The 18,737-nt window shown below is 43.2% G+C and overlaps 2 pseudogenes; both read right to left on the reverse strand.

The window, feature by feature from the left end:
- Nucleotides 1–2,011: 2,011 nt before the first annotated feature.
- LOC123100588 (U-box domain-containing protein 33-like) lies at nt 2,012–7,254 on the reverse strand (annotated as a pseudogene).
- Nucleotides 7,255–12,362: 5,108 nt separating this feature from the next.
- LOC123097154 (U-box domain-containing protein 33-like) lies at nt 12,363–18,500 on the reverse strand (annotated as a pseudogene).
- Nucleotides 18,501–18,737: the final 237 nt, after the last annotated feature.

The following is an 18,737-nucleotide window of genomic DNA, read 5'->3' on the forward strand; positions in this document are numbered from 1 at the left end:
AATTTCACCTCTAACCGCTGAAACCTTGATGTTTTCAGTCAGCACAGAGTTGCGGATGGAACATAGTGCTGCAAATGTAAAGGCAGAAACAGCTCAGAATCTACATAGACCAGGAGCAATTGATCATGAAATTGTTAAGATGTATTTTTCTAACCTAATCTGGCAAGTCGATTCACCCATCCAGGAGTTGGCTTTCCCGTGAAGTGCTTGCAGACGTCAGCTGTGAAATGGTAACAGTTCCTGGCAATCAAGTGATAAGTGTCCCCATGGTAATCCTCTGCAAGATCCTCTAGGAAAGTCGTGCGAACTTCAGCCCGGGACATATTGGTGGTACCATTGCAAACATAGCGACTGAAGATAAAAAACGGAACAACTTTTCGGTTCTACTTGGAACACTCCGTTGGTCGGATATTCATGGGCTTCATACCCAAACACCATACCATGTACTGCAGAAAAAGTTCACTGGAAATTGTCAGTCTCACATGTGGAATTTACATATAACTGCATGAAACTTGTATGCACGAGACCTCATGACACACTGATGTGGATTTAAGTTGATCCAGAAAACTGAGGTGCTCAAAAATATGGCAAGTAGGATGGGTAGCAAAGTTGAGATACAGAGAAGATCATGGAAGGCCTTGGTGTGGAGGCAGCTCAGCTCAGTCTGGGGTTATAACTCATATGGCGGCAATACATGGAAGTAAGAAGCATCTTTATAGACAAATAATAACCATTTTCACAGAGAAATAAATGCATGAATAGTCTGCAATGAGAACAATATTGCATCAGCATTAGAGTTACACCAGACCCATAACAGAGTAACATTTTTTTTTCCAGATCCATAGCATTTTCAATGAAATAAAACATCATATAACATACTAGAGCTTCTCAGATCAAACAAATAGATAGATACAACCAACTAGGCATATTTGACTGACAAATAGATCCATTGGTGGAGGTGTGGCTGAGCTTGTTTGAGAAGAGATCCTTTCCTGAGAGAAGGAAGAGGAGGGCGCTGACATGGTTCCTCGTAAGGGCTAGCGGTGGTCGGTGATGGTCCCGGCGGTCAGAGCTGTTGGCGGCTGCGGCACCGGGGAAGGCTTGCAGCGGATGGGGGTCAGGGGATCTGGGATATGCTCACCGGCGTCGGCGGGGACTCAGGCCAGCGAAGATGCCCATGTGGTGGCAGTGAAGGGGACGGGGAAGGCATGCGACGGAGGGGGCCGGGAGCTCGAGGCTATGGGCGTCGGTGGCGGCAGGGAAGGGTCCGAGGACGGAGACCCCGAGGTCGAGGACGGCGGCGGCGGAAATTGGGGGATGAGCGGGTGCGGGTAGGGTTAGCACGAGTGGATGTGAGGCTACGGGTTCGTTTGGGGGTCCTTAGCCAAAGGTGAGGTGAAAACTGGGCCGCGCGCAGTGAAAATTTTGGGCTCTTGCGCCTAATTCACGCCGCAATTTCTGGGCCTTTCGTTGCTTGACACGTGTTCACATACGTCGATAGTTAATCTATGTGTATACACCCTACCTACGCCGACAGATGTTATGTCATTAAGCACACACCTACACCGACTGAAAAACTATCGGGGCACGCACATCTGCCGACAGATGATATGTCACTAGGCGTTTGCCGACAAATACAACGTCGTCGAGTGATTTCCGACACATAGTTTGTCTACAGTGATGTACAATGGTTGACAGATGATCTGATTACAAAGCTATAGAGCTATGCCAACAGATTTTATGTAGAGAATAATAGCCCACAGAAGTGTGTCACCTAAGCTCTACCATGGTGTAGTGATTGTGTTCAAAAGAAAAGGACACACTTAAATTCTAGGGAGTAGGTAACGCATGCAAACAAACTAATTATTTATTAGTTTCTTTCTGCTGGTTAGCACGGCTGTTCTTATCGAATATACCATCTCACATGCAAAATCTTATCCATTGGGGTGGGAGTAGGTACTCCTGGGAGTACAAAAGAGAATCCTATATATATGGCTTAATAGGACTTTCAGACGTAATGATAATACTCCTTAACAATTCAGGTTGTCTATAAACACTTGAAACCATTTTTAATTATCTTCGCGTCATAACCATGATGCCATCATAATACAAATAAAATGGGAAGTTAGATATTCATGATTGTTGGCGCTTCTTCCATTCTTGAATTGCAAAGCGGAGGGCGTTGTTTGGTATCAACTCATGGTGTGCGAAGTTGACGCGGGCCACGGGGACATTTTGTTACCCATTTTAAACCAACGCTTGATGGCCGCACCTTCATACGTCAATCCATCGGCAGCACCGCGTGGATCCTTCATGATCTCCTGAAAATGTTATGGAGAGGCAAGATTATTACATCAAACTAGTAGTAGACATTAACTAATCTAGCTAGTGACTGAATTGTAAAGGTTATAGGTGATTAGTCAGGAAAACATAAGAAAACATTTTTTAAAGAGAGAGAAACATAAGATTACTGTTGGTGTGACTATCATCACATGATTCTAGTGCTCATTTCTTTGATTAGTTAACTGACCTGTGTTATTGGACATATGAGAAAATTTGGTGGCTTGCGTTTATCGTCTGGAGAGTTCATCATAGCTTCCAGGACACCCTAGACCTCCTTTCCGAGATCAGGCCGCTCTTTTCGTTCATAACGACAACATCTTAGTGCTAGTTTTGCCAACTCTTCAGTGTACTTAGGTGGCCATTCCCCTGCAGAAGTATCAATTATGTCTTGCAACTTATCTTTTCTTAATGCTGCCTCCACGATATGCGGAAGACCTAGGGGGCTCTTGCTAGTTAGCAATCGCATGAGCACTACTCCAAATGAGTAGACATCGTACTGTGCCGTGAGCTCCCCTGAGGCAATATATGCCGGATCCGTGTATCCCGTTGTGCCCTTGAGTTGGTTTGTTCGGTGGTATGGGGTGATAGTGGTGTTTGTCACATTCAAGGGACGAGAGATCCCAAAGTCTGCCAGTTTGCAAACAAAGTTGGCATCGAGAAGGACATTGTCAGGCTTCAGATCACCGTGGGCAATGCCTTTTGGTTTGTTGGAGTGGAGGAAGATAAGCCCAGTGCAGATGTCGGCAGCTATTTTGACGCGCATTTGCCATGAGAGTGTCTCTCTTCGAAGCTCGCGCTGCATACAGTCCTCCGGGCTTCCATTTGACAAGAACTCGAAGACCAATGCCATGGCCTCTCTGCAAGCTCCTATCAGAGTGACAAGGTTTGGATGCCTCATCCCACAAAGTGTTTAATATACATCAAAAGAAAATCACATATTTAGATGCACCATTTTACTAGTGTTTCTAGAAGCATGTGTTACTCTTAATAATATGATGTTATGACGGTATGTTTGAAGGAAAGGAACAATAAGAGTTACCTCATCATTGAACTCTTGATCTCCTCTTGCGCCTTCATTGTTTAATATCTTGATGGCTACAGTGGTATGACGGAGAAATCCTTTGTAGACGCTTCCACACCCGCCTTCCCCTATCTTTTTGGAGGCATCAAAGTTGTTTGTCGCTTCTTTAATCTCCTCGTAGCTGAAACCAGTTAACACAATGGCACTACTACTGGTAGAGCCAAATACAAATGCACCGCTACCGTTTGTTTGGCGCATCCCTTCAACCTGTTTAACAGCTTGTTCTTTCTTGCGCTGGAGCTCTTCCATCAGGGAGTTTGTCTGGAGAAGCTTGTTCTCAAGTTCTGCTCGTTGCTCATTTGCTTTCTACAGCTCGTTGTATAAATGAAGGTGTTCCTTTTTGAGTCCGGCCTTTTCTCTGGCCAGTCTTTCCTCTCGCTCATTTTTCTCTTTACGGGGTGAATTCTCCTGTGCTTTGCACTGCAACAAAACAGCTGGATTACTTGAGAGACAAGCGCACCATCTAACATGCACAATTTCCATGTTTTTAGACACGAAAGTTAGGGAAATACAATAATAGATTAGGCATCAATAATGGATGGTTGTAGGCACGTGGTAATTACGATTAGCATACCATCGTAGGATTTTCGAACAGACCCCTCGCTATTTTCTGCTGACCCTCAAATGTTTCTCTTTTCGAGCACTCCAGATCATCAAGGAGTAGTTGTAGTTGCCCGAACACTTCATGTTGCACAGTGGTTTCCATCTGTATAAACATTATGTTTGCCTTGTATTCAATAGGTATGACAGCATTATCTAATAAGTATTACAATTACGACAAAAACAAAAGACCTTAGTTGGTCAAATAAAATCTAGATGATAGAGCAATAGTAGTAGGATTTTATGTTTAAAAAGATGGAATCCCGTATACCTAGTTGATCCCCACTAACTCTAATTCTCTCAACACACAACTATGCCATCTCACCATGTCACCATGCATGCAAAAGACCCATATTACCATGCACCATGCATACTACTTATATTCAATAAATATTCTACAACTAAACAGTAATCAAATACTCCCTCTGTAAAAAAAATATAAGACGTTTTAAATCACTAAAATAGTGATCTAAAATGTCTTATATTTCTTTACGAAGGGCGTACAATATTATATGTACTTTAGTTTCAATTTTCAAATTGTTAACCCAAATACCAATCTTTCATACAACCAATCTCATTTAAATAATTGTACACTACCAATTCCCACGCGTGCCGTGCGAGGTATCGTCTCTAGTGTTTACATAGTGCTAGTGGTAAGTGTTAGATACACTACTGGTTGAATGTGACTACAACCATGAACACTTTCTATTGTTGACTTCCCTTGTTAAGTGGAACACATTCTATTGTTGACTTCCGTTGTTTAGTGCAGTACATGAATTATTAAACTAACTTACTATAATTTGAAGAAAGTGGCCTATATTGCATACTCATTTTTAACAATATAGTACTCCATCTGATCCATATTAATTGTCGACTAAATCAGCGACAATTAATATGGATCATACGGAGTACTTCATTTCCCATTAATAATTGTTTTTAGATAATGGACGAGTATGTCTCGCTATAAAATTACGGCACTTCAAATGAACAAGCTGTAGCTATGGTTAGACGATAACTCTGCTCGGTCCAAAATGACTTACCATAGAGTGTTGATGTTCTTTAGAGCTTCCAACTGAAACAGGTACCAGTGAACCATTCATATTATCCGAATCCTTTAGAGTTGGTGAAGATCCTTGAAAGCTTTGCTGGCTGAAATTCAGGGAGAAACCTGTTGATGTCATCGTATGAATTGACTGGTTCCTTGCACCTGGTATGGTCTCCGTGTTGTCTGTTATCGATGCTGACAAGGGATATATATATAGCTAACTGGCTGCTTGGACTGTCATTGTAGGGCTTTTTGATCTGTGGAGCCGAAGAAACCTGTATGCCCCGGTGATAGTGATTGGGATCTTGCAGGGAACTCAGATCGGTCTGAATCAGTGCTTGTGTAGTTGCTTTGCGGTGACTCTACTTTTATCAAACGCTGAGTGGCCTCCCTAAAAATGATGAACCATTGTTTTGTCAGCTGGAAATAACTTTGGGTAGTCAGTCGAGCTGAAATTTGCAGATATTTTTTCTTTGAGAAAGTAAATTTGCAGATTCTATGTAGGAATTTTTGTTATGTTGAGCTGAGGGTTGCAATGCATGCATGGCAGTCATACCTAGAGCAAGCAAGAGTCTCGTTGCAAATGTAGAAGATCTGACAATATGGTTTGGCTTGTTGATGCACAATGGCTGCAACTTGTGAGTTTGGTGCTTTGTTCTTCCTTCCCACATGAAAGATTTCACAATCAACATACATAACTCTCTCTTGAAATAGGCTTTCGCCCCGCTTTATAAATAAAACAACCATCCATAGAATCAACATACATAACTCAGGTTATTAAATGGAGTATTTGACTTGTACTTTACACTATACATAGTGGGGGTGGGGGGGGGGGAGGGTGATAATTAGTAAAGCGACAAATAATGTTCTGTTATTGGGAGTGTATTGTGATTAATTGTCATTTGATAACACAAGGGAGACAAATTTTGGATTGTGTGTCAACTTACAAAAGGGCAGTGTTTTAATACCCATTAATTGGTTGTGAAGCCTAGCTGTTTTACCGCCGCTTGTTTACAATAGCAGACATTAATTCACGTACATGAAATAAGAAATTTTAATATAATTACACAACTATCGCAGTGCTTTGCCCTATGTATATCAATGCATAGAAACAAGCGCAGTTCGCGGTGTGTGTGTTTATCGATGAAACCTCATTACGAAGGTGTACTTGGTCTGGACGTCAGGTGAGAAGGAGGATGTTCCCATGACAAGGTTTGTGATGTGATTCTGTTCGATGAGCTTGACGATGCCATTCGCAGTACTATTCTTCGCGGTCAGCTTGCATCTGTAAAAAAAGTCATTTTTTATTCTGAATCAACAAGAAGTGAATGAAATACATGCATCATGATTTTGAGAATGGAATTGGCCGTTTTTTAGCTGAGCAGACCTTGAGAGAATCTTTGCAGAAGTCGAGGTAGTGGTTCAAAAGTGTGTTCATCTCCTCATCCTCATCCTTCCGGTAAGCCTTGAGCTCCTTCTCCTGGAGCTGGCTTGCATCGACCGTGCGAAATCCTGCAACACAAGAATTTGATCAGCATAGATAAATAGATAGATACATGTATAGACAGAAAAAATATGCAGAGGCCGGGGGTCATCCTCCTTTTCTAAAAGAAAATATAGATAGATAGATAGATGTATAAATATATAGATAGACAGACAGATAGATAGAGCAAGTGACTGAAGACAGAAGCAACAACAATATAAGTACGTAGTGTGGAGAAGGAAAACATTTTATTGTGTATCTTCATTACTTTGTGCAGAGAGTCTGGAGCTTAATTTTACCGGTCATGATTCTGTGATCGGGCTGGTGGACGTGCAGCAAGACAAGCTTGTCATCGCCGGCGAGGAGGTTCTGAGCGGCCCAGAGGAGGTTGGACCTGCCATTCTCTTCGTCCTTCCCAACGGCCACATACAGCTTCCCTCCTCCTCCTCCTTCTCCTCCTCCGTCTCTGCCTCTGCCGCCATCCACCTCGCCCTTCACTAGGGCCAGATACAGCCCCCCTCCTCCGCCGTCATCCTCCAAGATGGCGGTGGCCTCCTTGTCTCTGGCACCGGCATCGAGGCTAGTGCTCGTGGGAGCTGGGCGCCGGGAGTGTCTGATCTTGGCCAAGTAGGATTCTTTCCTTTGCTTGGCCTCGGAAGCGCCGTAGCTGTACATCTCGCACCCGACCGATTTGTGGTTGCAGGATGCTTCTCTGGCACACCATTTGGTCGCCGATTACCCCGGGTAATAAAGCCGCTGCTCCATCGCAAAAAGGAAAGGAAAAAGTAAGTAGCCGTTGGCTTCTCAAGTTTGTTTTTAGGGAAACGGCAGGACTCTGCTTCTTGATTAGAATGGAGTCTGCAAAGAACGGCTTTTTGTAATTTGCCTAAACCAGGTGTGCCGTTGGATTGGTTGCAGAAAACAATCCCAACAAACACTCCATGCACATGCATGCATAAATTGTTGGGTACCTTTGCCGTTTGAGCTATTTCTGTGAGTTCGCCTGTGTTTTCTCAACACAATTAATACCAACGGTCACCTTTTTTTTAGGGGAATACCAATAGTCACCTGGCAGGCAGGTTATACATGCAACGCGTATCAACTCCCAGGGTCCAAATCTGCGTTTTTTTACTTCCTCCTTTCCGGTTTAAAAGACGCATGTGTATCCCTAGATACTCAATTTTGCTCCATACAATACAAATTTTGTGTCACAAAAGTTATACCATCAGAAAATATAACATTTGAAGTTTCTAATGGTGTATTCTTTTTGAGACGATGTAACTTCTGCTGCAATTTATGTTGCCGCTAAATCTCTTCTCCGGCGATTTTAATCAGTGCCAGGAACGCAACTCCACCCCAGATGCAATTCAATCATGCCGCCACCGGAAACGAATCACCTTGGCAGCACGTACGATCTCTAGCTTCTAAGCAAGCCGGAACTAGCAGCTACAGCTTTCCAAGCAAAGCTAAACAAACTGCCTCTCCGCCGTATCCTAAAAAAAACTTCTGTTTAGAGGATCGAGCAAAAAACAGCCCTCCAACAGCTTCCGTATATTCAATTTTTTTTACAGGATTCCTTACATTTTTTGAAACTTTCTCTATGTTTACGAGAAGATGATCCTTTCCGTATAATTTGGCGGACTGGAGATCCGCCTGAAATTTCACAGAAGAGACCCTCGTGCGGCTAGCCGCCATGCCAGGCCACCACCGCATCGCCGAGCCTCTGCTGCCGCGTTGTCGGGCCCCGCCGCCCACCTCACTGCACACATGCTCGTACCCACACGCACACACGCAAACACATGTGCACGTGCGCACGCGCGCGCGCGCACACACAGGCGCTTGCGTCCCGTCCCGTGCCGAGCCCACCAAGCGCCTGCTCGCCCTGGCCATAGCCGCCTTGCGCAAGCTCGCCCAGTCCTCCACAGCTCGCACCTCGTGCACCCCGGTGCGCCCTGCTGTTTGCGCACGCGCAGCCACAACCCACCGGTTAGGCTCGATCCAGCGAGGTCCGATGCCTCGGTCGTGCTCAACCATGGGCGCCTGCCATGCATGCCCGAACTGACCAAAAGGTCTTGCGTCTCTTCCGGCATTGCTTCACGGCCAAGAGGAACATCGTTCCTAGTGAAAAGAAAGCAGAGAGGGAGGGAAATAGCGTTCCTAGTGAAAATATATCCTAAATTCTATTGTTTTCTTTTCTGATGATGCGAGCTGCTGCTCTCATCGCCATGACCCACGGCTGCTCCACCTCCTACGCTCCTACTTGCCTTGTCGCGCCGCCAATGAACAGATCCTATCTTTACTTAGAACTCATCAGAAAACCATTTTTGTTGTGGTCATTGTTAACCTACAAGTTTATGAGAGTAGTTTTTCTACACCCACCTTGGTGCACCCACGCAAGAAAACATACCAAAATATTTTTAAAAAATCTGAAACTTTGTGAGAATGATCATCAACAAATGTTAGAGAGGCATGTAAATTTTCGTGGTCAAATGACATCCGAGGAGCTCTATACAAAAGAGACAAAATTACTCAAAATGTACGTGCACTGTTTGACCGAAATTTGAAATTTTGTTTTTTTTGTACAGTTTTCCTCGGATGTCATTTGACCACCAAACATGGCAAGCATCTCTAACATTTGTTGATGATCATTTCCACAAAGTTTCAGATTTTTTCAAAATGTTTTGGTATGGTTTTATTGCGTGGGTGCATCGAGATGGGGTTCAGCCACTACTTTCCCCCAGTTTATATACGCTATGTGTCGTGGTTATTTCACTGAAAATACATTTAGGATCAACTGTGTATGGAGGAGCTAGTGACTACCGAAAAATGTAGATGGGAGTACGCATCAGGAATTATAGGTTGAAGCCCTCTGGAGGTAATACTTTACTCTTGTGTGGTGTTCTTGCTCTTGCACGTAAGGCTTACAGTGTTGTACTGATGTTCAATGCTGGGCCGGTGCAACTCTCCCATCTTATATAGAGTGCGTCAGGAGGGGTTCCATGATGGGCTGGTACTAATGCGGGTAATGGTGGCCCATGAACGTCTGATTGTTTCCAGCCTAACTAAGAAATAGCAGTTGTATAGTTAACAAGCAATATAGTCGTTGGGTAACACCTGTGTTTAATGCGTGGTGAAAATCGTCGACTGGCCGTTTGTCGTTGGGCGACGCCTCTGGTAGCTGGCTCGTCGTTTGTCTATCTCGGACCGACTGGAGGAAAGATGCCCAACATGAGGGCTGACTTCTCGACCGGAAAGTGACCCCTGCTAGGTTGTCCCATGGTTTGTAATCTTCATTTGCCAGAGCATTGGATGCGCTCTGTATTACAAACGGCGTCTGGCCCAAATCAGCACAATGCAAGCCGGCTAGCCGGAGGCTAGTAGGCTAGTTCTATTTTTTTTTTCTAAATAGTTTGAATTGCTTACCACATGTGTCATATGACTAGAAGTAAGAAAACTACAAGCCAAGATGAGATCCCCGCATGTGGCTGCATCGATGCTTGGTCTGTGCGGCGCTGGACTGCTGCAGTCGCCCCATCGCCATGTCAAGCTCATCTACTAGGATTGGAATTGACTGGGCATGCAACGTTTGGTAGCCATGTGGATCCACTTGCTCTGAAAACAGATCCGCCAATGTCTATAATTTCGGACAGGTATGATAAATATCTCTGATTTTCCTGGTTAATCAAATGCAACCAATTGTTTTTTTAATGACATGCTAGTCGTCATGCTTTCATCTGGTAAAATTTCAGCCTGAATATCGTCAAGATAGCAGTATAATTCCCCCAAGAGCAACTTCCTTATTTCAGCCTTGATTTTTCTGGGTCCTAACTCTCACCTAGTACCAAGTCTATATTATTGAGTTTTCATGTAGGTAAAATTATAGGAACCTAGCTGAAATTCACAAAGCATCCGTACACACCTCAAATTATTGTGAACTCATAACTAATGTTAACCTGACAAGCATACAAGCTGGATTTATGACTTGGTCCAGAAGAATCAACAATTGCTCCGTTTGGCACATCCTCAACCCATATATTGAGCTAGGTGTTCTCCCTAAGCCGGCATACATATGTTTGATACAAATATAGATATTGGATACACTTTTAAGTGTCTATTGATAACAGTCACATAAAACTTATATTTATTGTTATTGATTGTTTACTTAAGGGCCCTGGGTTCTAGTTTTGCACTAGTAGAAAAAGAGGCTTCCATACGCCCCCATTAGTCCCCAAAATAATCGAACTGCGACCAAAGGGGTCTTTAGTCGCGGTTCGGGAGGAGACCCGCGACCAACTATCTGGGCCCAGCGCGCTCGGTCGACAGCTGGCGGACGGGAGGGGCTTTAGTCCCGGTTAGCCAGACCAACCGGGACTAAAGGTTAGTCCTTTAGTCGCGGTTGGCCAGACCAACCGGTACTAAAGGGCCCATCAAACTCTACCCCCCCCCCCGCCCCGTGGACCGCCTTTTCAGTTTTAGAAATCATCTACTCGAAAAGTTACATCCGAATTTAACAGGGGGAACCCGTTAAACATTTTCAAAATCCTCAAAAACCTAACAGAAAAAAAGATACGGGGCTTTTAAGATCTGGAGAGGCAAAAAAATTCAAAAAAAATCAAATTGTGGTCAAACTGTGGTCAAACAATGGTCAAACTAATTATTCCAGAAATATTAGTGTTACTAAATAATTATTGTTTTTTAAAACAATAGTTTCAAACTCAAACAGTGAAATGTGTCGCTTCATGCTCAAGCTAAATTCCTGAGGGTTAATAGAATTGACATCCTACTATTGTCAGGAAAACAACAAGTGCAGACTTGGAAACGAGGGAGAATAGAACCCGGAAGTTAAGCGTGCTCAGGCTGGAGTAGTGAGAGGATGGGTGACCGTCCGGGAAGTTAGATGATTTGGAATGATGAGGGGTGATTAGAGATTAGAGGATAAATTGAGCAGTGATGAGGGGTGGTGATTAGAGATTAGAGGTTAAAATAATTCAGAAATTTGAAAATAAAAAAATAAAAAAAAATCGCAAAAAAACCAGGTTTAGGGGGGCTAAAACCCTAAACCTGCGGAGGAGGCCTTTAGTCCCGGTTAGCCACGAGAACCGGGACTAAAGGTCCTCCGCCCCGACGGACCTCTGGCGCCCACGTGGACGGGCCTTTAGTCGCGGTTTTTCTACCAGTGTTGCACCGGGCTACCGAAACCTCAGGACCAGCCCTGGTCATCGTGGGCCTCCCTGGTGGGCATTCCCTTGTCACTATGCTCCTTAGTTTACTTTGGAAGTTGAAGCGAGCGACATGGGCAGCTAAATGACTTTGCCCACGCAGTTCCCACCGACCTCGTAGTACCTATTATCTCTTATAAAATGGCAGCATACAGTGCCAGTATCTACGGCAAGGATCCAACATTCATAGCTCATTTCTGATGTAACCAACCCCATCATTATAAGCCGCCGATGCTCAACCACCAACTTCTAGTTTATCTGATTGCTGATCCACTGTGTTTTTATAGAGACCGTGCTGATCTGCATTAACCCCTAGCTTCGCAGAAGCCAACGATGGGGGATTATGTTGGGTGTACACATTACTTTTTCATTCAACTTGAATACCCGCCATGCATGTTCATTCCAATTCCCAATCACATGTAACTGAAAGCATGTGCATAATTCCTCATTTGTGGTCGTAAACAATCAGAAAATGGTAGCTTCTAATTAACAAGGCACAGTAAAAAGTTGTATTTACGCACTTAATATAAGAGTCATTTGTTTCACATCATAACACATGGCATCATATAAATAAAATAGAAGGTTTAAATGTCACAGTCGTTGTCGCTTTTCCCATTCTTGAATTGCAAAACGAAGGGCATTGTTTGGTATCAACTCATGGTGTGGGAAGTTGACGTAGGCCATGGGGGAAATTTTGTTCCCCATTTGAAACCAGTCCTTTATGGCATCACCTTCATATGTGAATCCATCAGCAGCAATGTGTGGATCCCTCATGATCTCCTGAAAATATTATGCAAGGATGCAAGGTTATATCAAACTAATTCAGTGACTGAATTGTAAAGGTTGCAAGTGCTTAATCGGGCAAGAGAAAGGTGTGGCTGCTCCCGGGTGTAGGTGCACCCATGTGAATAGTAAATTCGAAAAAAATACAAAAGAATAACAAAAAAATCTGAAATTTCAGGAAATCAAACATTTTACTGCTCAAAAGTGCATAAAACTTTCTACACTGATTTTGTTTCAGCCACAAATAAAATGAGGAGCCCTCACCAAAAAACATAACAAAATTACTGCTCAAAAGTGCATAAAACTTTCTACACTGATTTTGTTTTCTTGGGTGAAGGTCCCTCGAATATTTTTTGTGGTTGAAATTTTTACTTTACAAGAACATCAAATGTTTGATCATGTTTAATGTCCTGAAATTTCAGATTTTTTCAAAAAAAAATTCAATTTTTTTTCTTTCAAATTTACTGTTCATGGGGGTGTAGGTGCACCCGGGAGTAGAAAATCTACTCTCGGCGTGGAAAAAAAGGTAACTGTTTGTGCGACTAGTATCACATGATTCTGGTGCTTCATTTCTTTGTTTAGTTAACGTACCTGTGTCATCGGACAGATGAAAAACGTTGGTGGCCCAAATTTCTGGTCTTGACAGTTCATTATAGCTTGCAAGACACCCCAGACCTCCTTTGCAAGATTAGGCCGCTCCTTTCGTTCTAACCGGCAACAACGCAGTGCTAGTCTTGCCTCCTAGGGGGCTCTTATTAGTTAGCAATCGCATTAACACTACTCCATAGGAGTAGACATCATACTGTGCTGTGAGCTCCCCTGAGGCAATGTATGCCGGGTCCATGTATCCCATTGTGCCCTTGAGTTGGTTTGTTCGGTGATACGGGGTGATAGTGGTGTTTGTTACATTCAGGTGATGAGAGATCCCAAAGTCTGCCAGTTTGCAAACAAAGCTTGCGTCGAGAAGGACATTGTCAGGCTTGAGATCACCATGTGCAAGGCCTTTTGGTTTGTTGGAGTGGAGGAAGATAAGTCCCGTGCAGATGTCGGCAGCGATTTCGATGTGCGCCCTCCATGAGAGTGGCTCTCTTTGGTCGTCGCACTGCAGACAATCCTCTAGGCTTCCATTCGACAAGAATTCAAAGATCAACGCTTTGGCCTCCATGCACACTCCTATCAGGGTCACAATGTTCGGATGCCTCATCCTACGAAGTGTTTCTACCGTGATATATTGGGAAGTCACATATTTAGATGCACCATTTTACTTGTTTTCATCTGACAACATGTCTTACTCTTAATGATGAAAAATACCTCGTCATTAAACTCTTTATCTCCTGTTGCACCTTCACGGTTGAATTTCTTTATGGCTACGGTAGTATGTCGTAGAAATCCCTTGTAGACGGTTGCACACCCACCAATCCCAATCTTTTTGGAGTCATCAAAGTTGTCCGTCGCTTCATTTATCTCTATGTAGTTGAACTCTGTTAAGGCAACATCACTAGTAGGGCCAAATACACTGTTCTCCAGTTCTGCTCTTTGCTCATTTGCCTTTTGCAGCTCTTTGCATATATAGAGGTGTTCTTTTCTGAGTCCAGTGTTTTCTCTGGTCAGTCTATCCTCTACCTCTTTTTTTTTCTTTGCGGAGTGCATTCTCCCGTGCTTTGAACTGCAAGAAAAAGTTCGCTTAGTTGAAGACAGATTCACTATGGTAACATAAATGCTATGTGTTTAGAGAAGAGAGTTGGGAAAATACGATAGATTAGGCATCAACAATTGATAGCTAAAGGCATGTGAAAGTTTCAAATAACATACCATCATAGAAGCTTCAAACAGATTCCTCACGGCTTTCTGCTGGCCCTCGGATGCTTCTTTTTTCGAGAAATCCAGTTCATTGCGGACTCGGTGTAGTTGCTCAAACACATCAAGCTGCACACCCGTTTTTACCTATAAAACATTATGTTCTCTTTGAATTCTAGGTATAAAACATTAGGTATTACAACTAAGAGGAAAACAACATGACTTGGTTGGTCGACCAAAATTTAGATGTTAGAGCAATATCAATAAGTTTTAATAAAGTGGAATTTTCCACAGTGCTAGTGTCAACCATTATATAGACTATTGGGTGAAGGTGACTATAAAGATGAACACATTTTGTTGTCGGACATTTTTCTCTGAACGTGTACCTCTTGAATCGTAGTTCTAACATTAAATGCAACATGGATGTCATTTCCCTTTATCTTTCGGTTACAGTCAGTGGAATACATGAATGAAAACTGCCTATAACATTCCTAGCCTATAGTTATCCATATTTAAAAACATAGAACTTGATTTTACTAACTTTTTTTGTTTTAGATAATGGAAGAATAGTTCTCCTATAGTGTCTGTACCCATATGTAGGGTGCACACAGACATAAAATTACTGTACCTTCTACACACATCCATAAGATTATTATGATTCAGTAGAGAACTCTTCTCAGTCCAATTAATGTGGCTTACCATAGAGTGTCGATGTTCTTTAGAGCTTGCAATCGAAACATGTACTGGTGAACCATTCATAGTATTTAAATCCTGCAGAGCCAATGAGGATCCTCCAGTGCTTTGCTGGCAGGAATTTATGGAGAAACCTGTTAGTCTCATATCAATTGGCCCCTGCCTAGCACCTGATATGTTTTCTGTGCTGTCTGTTGTCGATCCTAACAAGGGATGTGTATAGCTAACTGGCTGCTTGGACCGCCGTTGATGGGCTTGTTGACCTGTGGAGCCTAAGAAACCTGTGTACCCTGGTGATAGTGATTGGCATCTTTTAGGGAACTCGGGTCGCGAATCAGTGCTGGTGCAGCTGCTTCGGGGTGACTCTACTTTTGTAGAAAGCTGAGTGGCCTCCCTAAAAAATGATGAACCATGGCACCATTGTTTTGTCAGCTGGAAACTTAGGGTAGTCGCTCGAGCTGAATTTTGCAAATTTTATGTAGTATTTGCTTCATGTAATCTTGAGGGCTACATGCAGTCATACCTAGAACAAGCAAGAGTTTCGTTGCAAATATAGAAGATCTGGCAATATGGTTTAGCCTGTAGATGCACGATGGCTGCGACTTTTGATTTTGGTACTTTCCTCTTCCTGTTCATGAAAGATTCACAATCAACATAATAAAGGAGATTATTAACTTAAGTGTGTGACTTGTACTTTGGAATTTATACAGAGGGGGAGATGATAGTTAGTAAAGCTTATTGACTTTAGACAGAGGAAGATGCATCAATAAAGACATACTAGTAGTTTGTTTTCGGAGTTTAATGTCAACTTGTGATCGTCATTTGCTAACTAAGTAATACTGCACAAGAAACAAAGAAATTTGGGCTGTATGACAACTTACAAAGGTCACTGTTTTAAATCAAGTACTTAGTACCTACCATACTAATTATTTTTATTCCACCTATTTTATCGCCACTGGCTTGTTAGAATAGAATTGACATTCATAAGAAACAGAAATTTACATATCCAGTCACTCGACCCGAGCATATAATTACATAACTAACACAGTGCTTTGCTCTAGTGTATATACATCAACGGTGCAGTCAGTGAACAATTTCGATGTGCGTGTTTATCGACGAAACCTCGTTATGAAGCTGTATTTGGTTTGGACTTACGGTGAGAAGGAAGATGTTCCCATGACAAGGTTTTTGATGTGACTCTGATCAATCAGCTTGACAATGCCACAGGCAGGGCTGTTACTCTCGACCACCATCGCTTCAGCTTGAGACTGTAAATTTGTTCAAAGAACAGTTATATATGGGATGAGATGAACTAGAAGAGCAACCACGAAGTGAATTATATATATGCATGATTTTCATAATGGAATTAATTTAGCTGACCTTGAGATAAGATATGCAGAAATCGAGGTACCGGTCTAAAATTGTGTTCATCTCCTCCTTCTCAGACTTCCTATATGCCTGGAGCTCCCTCTCCTGCAGCTGGCTTGCATCAACCTTGCGTAATCTCGCGGCACCAAATAAACCTTGTGTAATCGAGGTGCTGGCATGGCGACCTACGCACACGCAATAGTTTGCCCTTCCTACGTCCAGGTTTGTGATAATAATATATGCGGACGAGATTTCCAGTAACCGGACAATTTTCAAAAATTCTGACCGGAAAAGCGAAAATCCATCTCTGCACCTTGGTAACAGCACAAGAACAATATAATTATGGAAATGCTTCTCATCAACTGGCCGATTGACTGCAAAATGTCCACCGCATCGTCTGCGCCCCATGTTCCCCTGATCGAGCCGTCAGGAGCAACATGACCCTTGTTGCAAGACGCATGAGCACAACACAAACTACGTGACAGACCGTGCAGAAAAAACCCGAAAAAAACTTTTTTTAGAGGGATTGCAACAAGGCTCATGTTGCAAAGCGCTGAGTGTAATACGAGACTTGTTGCAAAGGCTCAGCGAGCTGATCGGACACAGGAAAAATGTAAAAAATAACTGCTCGAGGATTGTAACAAGGCTGCTGTTGCAAAGCGCTGCGACGCAACACGAGGCTTGTTCAAAGGCTCAGCCATATCATCCGGCCGAAACATAGCATGTCCCATATAATTACTGCAAAAAAATGAAAACAACAACACAAGAAGAAGTGCTTTGCTACTATCCCTCCGCCCCATAATATAAGAGCCTTTTTTATACTAGGGCGGACGGAGTAATTTCGTTTCCTCAACTGTATCATTTTTGTAGATTATCCGGGGAAGGAAAAATAACATGGCTTATGAGATGGGGAACGACGATAGAAGTTACTGGTGAAATGCTGATAGGAATAACAAGAAACTCAGAATTGATGCGAATAAGAAACTGCCCCGTTTTATGTAGGCTCAGTCTATGGATACTGTGAAAAATTAGACACAAAAAGGTAAAAGCAGGTCAAACAAAAACTAAAATAAGAGTGTGGTTTTCTGTAGGTCAAGCTACATGGTACCCCTTATCTTAGCCATCCATTTCAGCATCAAGATCCGTACCGGAGCCAAACGAAAAAACATATAAACTTCAAATTTTACAGGACAATAAAACATTCTAACAAGAATGTGGGGAAAACATTTCGTATTTTTCGTGCATTTTAAATGCTTAATTTTTTAATAAATTTTTTCTCATTTTGTATATTTATTTCGAACAAAAAAATCTGAAACTTTTTTCACACATTGAAGTTCTAAAGTTTGTTTGATCTTCAAGGTTTGAAGTCCATATGTTAGTTCATTTGAGAGAAACAAAAAGGAGAAATTTTCATGTAGTAAGTTAGTTGAAGAGCACAGATCTCAAAGCAATAGGGGTGAGAATAAGAGGTTCCATGTAGCTCGACCTCTATATGAACTTTCTGCTAATACGAAGTAAAATGGGTGGGGGCAAACGAGATAACGAGAATCCACCACAATGACATCCTTACCAGTTATAATTTTGTTGGCAGGCTTGTGGACATGCAGCAGGACGAGCTTGTCGCCGCTGCCGAGGAGGTTCCGAGCGGCCCACAGGAGGTTGGACCTGCTGTCCTCTTCATCCTTTCCGATGGCCACATACAGCTTCCTTCCTCCTCTGCCACTGCCATCCTCTTCGCCCTTCCTTACAGCCACGTACAACCTTCTCTTGGTGGTCATCCTCCAAGCTGGCAGTGGCCTCCTCTTTTTTGGCACAAACACCAACACCGGCACCGCTCTTATGAGCCTCGGTGGACGTCCTCCAGGAATGCCTTATCTTGGCCAAGTAGGATTCTTTCCTCCGATTAGCCTCGCGTGCAATGTAGTTGTACATCGAGCTGCCAGAAGATGATGATGATGATGATGATGATGCAGACTTAGGCTTAAAAACTGTTGAGAATCTGCTCGACCAAGCTCGTCAAACAGATCACAAAGATGGATAAATTTCTCACACAAACCCTAGATCGAAAGATCCCAACCGGTTTGTGGTTGCAGGATGCTCCGTCCCTTTGGCTGCGGATTGCCATCATATTACCACTAGTAGAAAAGAGGGCTTTGGTTCAAGCCGGGTCAGCCCATTAGTCCCGGTTCAGTCCAGAACCGGGACCAATGGGGGCACTGGTCCCGGTTCGTGAGGCCAGGGGCCTGCCGGGCCTCGTGGGGGCATTGGTCCCGGTTCGTCTGGCCCCTTTGATCCCGGTTGGTGGGACAAACCGGGACCAATGGG

Source organism: Triticum aestivum, chromosome 4D (genome assembly GCF_018294505.1).
Source record: "Triticum aestivum cultivar Chinese Spring chromosome 4D, IWGSC CS RefSeq v2.1, whole genome shotgun sequence".
NCBI classification, from domain to species: Eukaryota; Viridiplantae; Streptophyta; class Magnoliopsida; order Poales; family Poaceae; genus Triticum; species Triticum aestivum.